Here is a 7,777-nt window from a genome sequence, read left to right on the forward strand (position 1 = left end):
CCCCCCTCCCCGGGTGCATCACCTTGCACTTGTCAGTGTTGAATCCCATCCTAGTCTCATCTGCCCACCCCTGTAACCTGTCTAGGTCCAATTATTGCCTATTCCTTCCTTCTAACATGCCCACATCCCCCCACATCTTAGTGTCATCAGCAAATTTGAACAGGGTGCTTTTTACCCCCTCATCCAAGTCACTGATGAAGATGTTGAACAGTGCGGGCCCGAGGACTGAGCCCTGCGGAACCCCACTGCCCACATCCCTCCAGGTTGAAAATGACCCATCCACTACCACTCTCAGGGTGTGGCCCTCTAGCCAGTTGGTGACCCAGTTGACTGTGTTGGTGTTGACACCACAGTCCCCCAGTTTTTTAATGAGAACGGGGTAAGAGACAGTGTCGAAGGCCTTCTGAAAGTCCAGAAAGACTATGTCCACTGCTACCCCTGCATCTAAGGATTTGGTGACCTGGTCGTAGAAGGCTACCAGGTTGGTCTGATAGGACCTGCCTCTAATGAACCCATGCTGGTTGCCCCTAAGCATAATCTCCCCTGCTAGTCCCTCGTGGACATGTGCCAGAATAATTGTCTCAAAAAGCTTACCCAGGATCAAGGTAAGACTAACTGTCCTGCCACTGGCCTCCCTAGCAGGAATTCTGGTGTTCCCTATTGGAAAATTGAAAAATCCCTGATGAAAAACATCCTGAAGTCACTCTGTAAAATACCCCCAAATCCATATTCCTGCACAAGTAAAACAAAAGACCACCATAAAGGGAGAGACAGAGACAGTGATCAGTTGGGCAATGTTTTATTGCTATATCTACAGTGTTAAACCATGTCTCTTATCATAATAATAAAGTGAACTCTAAATACATGTTTCATGAATTCATGAATATACATTTTGCTGCCCTCCCACAGGGGCAATGGTGCCCACAGAGGAGTTACGGCCCCCCAACATCAGATTTGGCCCCCACACAAGGACTACGGTCCCCCAACAGGGGATTCAGCCCCCCTTACAAGGGGTTCAGCCCCCACACAAGGGGTACAGCCCCAAGGGGATTGGCCCCCGAACAGGGGGTCCGGTCCCCACACAAGGACAAACTTGCAGTGCAGGGAACATTTTTTCATTCCTGCACATGCCTGTTACCCCATCTCAAAGGGGTTTGAGACAGGACAAGAGGCACATGCATGCTCATCTGCATGCACCCATTGAGCCTATGGTCTGCCAAGACTGCCAAGTCCATGAACAATGCATGCCCCCAGAGGCTGGGGGGGGGCATGGCAACCACCCACAGGTGGTGGCAGAAGTGGTGGGGGCAGGGATGTGGCGGCAGGGAGCAGGGAGCTTCTGCAGGTGGCGGCAGTGTCAGCAGTTGGGGGTGGTGAGTTCTGACCACTGATTGGCAACCACCTGCAGATGCTGCCAGCAGCATCAGTGTTGACCAGCAGTGAGCAGTGACCATCCACAGGTGCCACCAGCAGCTCTTCTGTCAGGAGGTGCACTGCCAATCTCAGGGGGTGCACCCAGGTGTCCCCCATTTTATATTGTGTTTTTGATTATTCCTCCTGAGGTATAGCACCCTGCATTTCTCCTAGACTCATATAGTCATTCTAGAGAGTAGAGCCATGATTCAAATCAATAAGAGGCATGCTTCATTGATTGAGTGTAAAGTGAAGGATATGGTCCACATTCTTTTATCATGTACATAACAAGATAGTACTTTACGAGTTGTGCTGAAAAGCTACAAACTAACAGAGGCACTGAAAACTGCTTTCTCTCTCTTTCACTCACTTTCTCTTAAAGACAGGAAGAAAGGCAGGAAGAAAGAAAGTCATTCCTCTTTTTTGGTCAAGTGCTTTTGTGAGCTTTTGTTGAAGTTTAAGTTATTTCAGTATTACTAGGTAGAGTACATTTGTACTCAGAATAAGGCCCAATCTGGCAAGGTTCAGTGAGATTTTAGTTCAATAGGAACGTGTATAAAGGTGGACAAACATGATTAATATGAAGTAATTTAGCTCACCTTTTGTTCAACAGAAAATGTGCTCCGTAGAAAGAATTGGACACATGACTACTAGGCCTGCATGAAGCGGCTAGTATTCACTTTGGATTCTACCAATTCGGGGGACAGTGATTCGATTCGGTGAATTCAAATCACTGTCCTGAATCAATTCAGCTGAATATGATTCAGAGATTTGGCTGCTGCTGAATCAGCCAAATCTCCAAATCACACAGGCCCCATCCCCCGCCCATTCTCAATGGTTGCCCCACCCGGCCTCAGCTCCCAGCTCTTTGAAAAATAAAACCCGCAACTCACCAGCTTCTTCCCTGCAGGGGGGGCAATCCCTGCTGCCCCCCACTGCCCTGCACTGCATGGGGGGGGGTTCTCCAATGAGCTCCCAGAAGCTCTGAAGCTGCTGCAGTAGCTGGTGAGTGCAGGGTGTTGTTTTTTTAAAGGGCTGGGAACTGGGGTGGGTGAGCAGCCATAGGGGGGGCTGGGAGAGTGGGTGGGGGGTTAGAAAGCCAATAACAGAGCCCCCCATACAGCATGGGGCAATGGGAGGCAGCAGGGATTGCCCCCCTGCCTGGCAGCACCTGGTGCATATGGGCTTTTTTTAAACAACCAGGAGCTGGGGCCGGGCAGGTCAGTCCTGGTGGGGGCTGGGGGAGTGGGCAGGGATTGGGGGGAACTCAGTGGGGATGGGTGAGCAGGCAGGGATTGGGGCCTGGAAGGGGTCTCCCCATAGTCCCTTCCCCCCCCTCCAGTCCCCCCTCCCCCACCCCCTACTTACCAGCATGGATTCCCAATCCAGCTCCCTGCTGCAGCGAACAGGGACTGCCTGAATCACTGAAGCTCTCTGAATCTTTTCCAAATTGATTTGGAGAGCTTTGAATAGATTCAGACCTTTTAATTGGTCCCCTGATTCAGTTTAGATTCAGAGATTCAGCCACCGAACCAGGCCAAATCAAATTAGCACCCAAAGCTTTGCACAGCCCTAATGACTACCTCTCCCAATCTGTCTGTACTAGACATTATTATACTGCCTGGTCACCAGTGGACAGGGAGCCAGTTTGCATAGATGAAACTGATTAAGAATGAGAACAAATGCCAGATTCACTGGTGTCACTTTTTGTTTTGTGAGAGGTAACTTTACCCTTAGATGGTATGTTGTGTGACTGCTCCATATTCACCTTGGTATAAAGTCAAATGACCCTGGACTATGCTACGTACCCTACAGAGGATATACTTCCAACACACAAAAATGTGAGATACCTTATTGAATCTGTAAAACTGGGAATTTATTGAAATGGTGGCTTCCTTTGAGAATGTATACATACAGTTTTTATAATAAGGAAGGAATATTGCAGGGATATCTAGGTTACTCCAGAGACTGCACCAGCCCTGTCCCTAGCCCAGATCTGGAGAAATGGGGAATATATAGCTAACTGAAAGCTGAATATTTTGTGTTGCCCATCTAAAAGTCACAGTACAACCCTCCCCCCACCAGGGTCTTCTCCCCATCCAGCATGACCTAAGCTTTCAAAAGTGACTGATGATTTGGGTGCTGTCATTTTTGAATGCCCCAAACAGAAATACCATTTTCTAGCAGATGGATAGAAAATGATATTTAGAGGTTTGCTTTTGAGAATTGGCATGTAGGTAAAGTAGATTGACTTTTATTAGTAGATGTTTTGGATGGGGAATCCAGAAAAAAAAAGATGACAAAGCTGAGATGGAAATACAAAGCGCCCGAGCGAGGGACTAACAATCGAGGGATGGGGGAGGGGAGGGGAACGCGACTAGGTTACAAATGATACAATGTTAGCCAACTAAGCCCGGGGGTGGGAGGATGTGGGAAGGGAGAAGGGGGGGGGGGGGGGTCGCGACGCTGAAAGGGAAAGGAGATAGATACACAAATACCCATTACAGTGGTCTGCAATGTTGGAGGAAGTGGCTTGGAGAAAGCATCTCAGTCCATAAAGTCCGATCACGGGGGTCCTCTTCGGGTGGGGCGGGGTCGTCCATGGCAGTGAAATCCTCTTGACGCAAAGTGAAGCAGGAGGGCGGTTCAGGCGGCAGTGTCCTCCGGGTCCGGTCCAGCGGCGGCTTGTCTGGAGGGGTTGGTGTACTGGCGGTGGCCCATGATGTGCTCCACGTAGATATCGCAGGACCAGCGGATGGTGTCGGACACCATGAGGCAGCGCATCAGCTTGGCGTAGTGGTGGGAAACACGGCAGGCGCAGAGGACGCTCTCGTTGCTGGGGTCCCAGGCTCCGAGCGTCCCCACAATGAGCGCGTCCACCATCACATCATAGCCGCAGCCCCTCAGGGTGTCGGCCAGTGGGGCTTACTTCTCCTGCTTGTGAGCCCGGGCATCGGTGAAGGCTTGGCGCCGGTTCTCAAAGGGGATGGTGACGTCCAAGATCACGATCTTCTTGGCCTCGTGGTCCATGATGACAATGTCAGGGAGCAGCTGGCTCTCGCAGCCTGGGACGGTGCAGTTCACAGAGATCTCCTCCACCCCGGCAGGGATGGCCCGCACCAGGCGGTCCTGGACAGTGTTGTGGCAGAGCTGCCAGGCTCTGGCATGTGGCTTGCAGCCACACAGCATGTGGGGGAGGGTCTCCGCCGTGTAGCCGCACCATCGGCACCTCTTGTCCCAGTGGCCGAAGCGCACAGCCCCGTTCAGAGGCAGGCAGTTGAGGCAGGCGCGGTGGAGGAAGTGCCAGTCCGCGAAGCGCGTGAAGCTCCTGCTGGGCATGAAGTGGTTGATCTGAGCCTTCAAGAGGCCAAGAAGCGAGGAATGGCAAAGGTAAATTAGTTTCTAAATGCTTGTTTGTGACTAAGTTTCCTTCCAGGCTCGCTGTGTCTGAAGCCATCACTCACACAAGCTGAGAAACTGAAGACATGTACCACACTACTCCATAACATAGACAAGGGACTCTGCATCATTGGCACCAGGTCATAATGCACAACTGCAGAGCCTTTAGGATTTCTTGTGTTGGTAAACAGACCAAATTAGCAGGCCTGGTAAGTAACCAAATTAAAATGTATGCATGTGATGGGTTTGGGAAACAAAGAATATGCTGACCAAGCAGAACGTAGACAATATTATGGCCACAGGCAAACCAGTCAACAGTACCCAGAGATTAAGAGTCATCAGAGGAGAGAAATAATACAAAAGGAGAGATTTCAGAGCAGCAAAAGGTCCCCAAGAGGGGAACATAAAGCCACAATGGATAGAGGGCACACCACAGACCCATCTCACCCATCCCACTGGAGGGAGAGGGAGAGGGAGAAGGAGTGGGCCTTGGCTTTCAACCTCCAAGCAGCTGACATCTGACATTCAATAAAGAACCTCACTGTGAAGTTTGTGTAGTGTCCAGATGTATCTTGTCTGTGACAGCTCTAGGACTGGTAGATATAGAACTGTTTGCATTATTCTTATCTTCTTTCATTGTATATCAATAAAAATAACCTAGTATCAAGTGGAGATGTTGAGAGTTTGGGGCCTGCCTGAAACAAGGTATCTGGGTCATAAAACCAGTGCAAACAACAGTAACCTAATTTTAGAAAGTGTCACATGCCCAGTTTTGGGGTATGTCAAAAATCAATCAAGCATGGAAAAGCCTCAAATGAATAAACACTTTTGAAAATGAAATGTTAGGTATAATCTCTAATTATTATGTTTAATATGTATAATACAGTAGGGCCAGACCTGGTTAGGACTGCAGCCCATTGTGTTAGGCACTACCTAAGTGTAGGCTTTGATCCTGCAGAGTTACACACGTGTTTAATTTTATACACTAACTACTCCATTGACTTGTTATTGACGATTCCATTAATTGAGCAGTGCATGAACCTAATGTAAATATGGATTCTGCCAGGAAGAATGGAAATCTGTAAATACATTTTAAAAAATAATTACTATAAGGACATTCCCATTCTACTCATCTTCAATGCTGTCTCTAACACTGTCATCTTCCCCTACATATCAAGAGACATTTTTGGATGTCCTTTAAAGTACCTCCAAGTTAGATTGGAAGTATTTAACATTACAATTCTATTGGCAGAACAATAAGAATTTGTTTCAGATTTTTTTAGTTACTAATTTCTGTCCAAGGAAAAGAGCTTCTCTCAGAAATCCAGCCACTGAACTTCAAATGTTTCTGAGACATCAGTCAGTTTAGGCTAAAGTTGCTATTTTCAGGAGACACTTAATGGCTAGACAGTCAGATGTTCTGCCCCATTTGTGGGCCTAAAAACTATACATTTATGCAACCAAGTATATTGAAAATGCACATTAGCTTATAAATAGGGCGAAACTCTAAGTTTTATGCAGAGTCAGTTCCATTAAGTTTTCATAATGGAGAAATGACCTAGGAAAGAAATGAGAAATTGAGAAAACACTATTGCAAAAAAAAAAAAAAAAAAAAGCCAAAGGCAGCAAAAGAGATTGGCAATACTATAAGTAATTGCATAAATGGCCTACCAGGCCATCACTTTACTTAAACACAAAGGGACCAATTCATAAAAGTTTTATGGCTCATTTATGAAATTCACTCTCAGTGATTGCTCAGACCAAACAGCCAACTTCTTTCATTGCTCTCTATGAAATGCCTTCCCTCATGCAAATTCCCATCTCAAGTTTTGTGTGTCTGCAGTCAGGAGTGATCAAAAGGCAGGAAACCAACTTTAAAAATAAACAAAATGGCCGTTTTTGAATAAAGAACAGTTTCATTCTATCCATTAAAGGGACAAGGTACCAAAACAAACAAAAACTCTTTAGAAATCATCTCTTTTCAAGTGAAAACTCAGAGTTCTAGTATCTTAAAATAGTCATATATTAAGAAAACTAATTTTAATGCACCATTTACTTTGAAAACTTAAGTACTCAAGAGTCAGCATATTCCCAATATCAAATCATTCCCACAGTGTTAACTCAGCTAACCACACCATACATACTTTGGGTGAATTCTGGCCCCAGTGAATTCAATAGTGTTTTTTCATTGATTTTGATAAGATTAGGATTTCACCACCTAGTTTTGACAACATTCATTAATAATATATACAAAAACATATTTGTTTATGTTTAACAAGGAAAACAGGAATAGAAATTACTTCCTATGGATTTAAGCCAATACTGTACCATTCTCTGGGTAAGTAAAGTATGGAGCTAAGTCACCCTAATTAGGAACAGAGGACTGGAAAGAGCCTCCTGGGTCATCAACTGGAGTCCCCAATTAGTGAGAAAAGATAAATAGTGCACTATAACTTAGCTTAACTCAGTGACTGAAGCCTGCAGAAACCAAATAACTTTTCCTCATGGATTATTACAGAGGGAATGATGCAATGCCTGCTACTGCCCATGGTCTGTTGCTCAGATGTCAATACTTTGGTTTGGTGGAAAAATAAATAATACGGTAGTCTTGAATGCTATGCCACACTTCAGCATTTATCATTGTAGATGCCTTAGCGGAGCTGAAAGTCATGCTATATGTCATTTGATATAGGCTATCTCCTAGTTTTTCACTTAAATCTTTATATAAAATATCAGCCTGAGTTTACAAGGTGTTAATAAGCTCAGGACAAATAAATAGGTAACAAAGGGACTATATGGTAAATGTGTGAACACGTTATTCATTTGCAAGGATAATCTCAATTAGGAGAAAATGATGTCTGAAATTTGATTTAATTATACTCATTAAGCAAGTCCTCTGATGAAAAGGGTTAGTAACACTGCAGACTACCTGAAGAGGAAAGATGCCTGCTATTGCCCTTCTGCT

The 7,777-nt window shown here is 45.8% G+C and overlaps 1 pseudogene; it reads right to left on the reverse strand.

The window, feature by feature from the left end:
- Positions 1-4,059: 4,059 nt before the first annotated feature.
- Positions 4,060-4,752, reverse strand: LOC149868771 (uncharacterized; annotated as a pseudogene).
- Positions 4,753-7,777: the final 3,025 nt, after the last annotated feature.

The sequence above is a fragment of the Crocodylus siamensis genome, chromosome 3 (genome assembly GCF_052110815.1).
Source record: "Crocodylus siamensis isolate JL-2025a chromosome 3, ASM5211081v1, whole genome shotgun sequence".
NCBI classification, from domain to species: domain Eukaryota; kingdom Metazoa; phylum Chordata; order Crocodylia; family Crocodylidae; genus Crocodylus; species Crocodylus siamensis.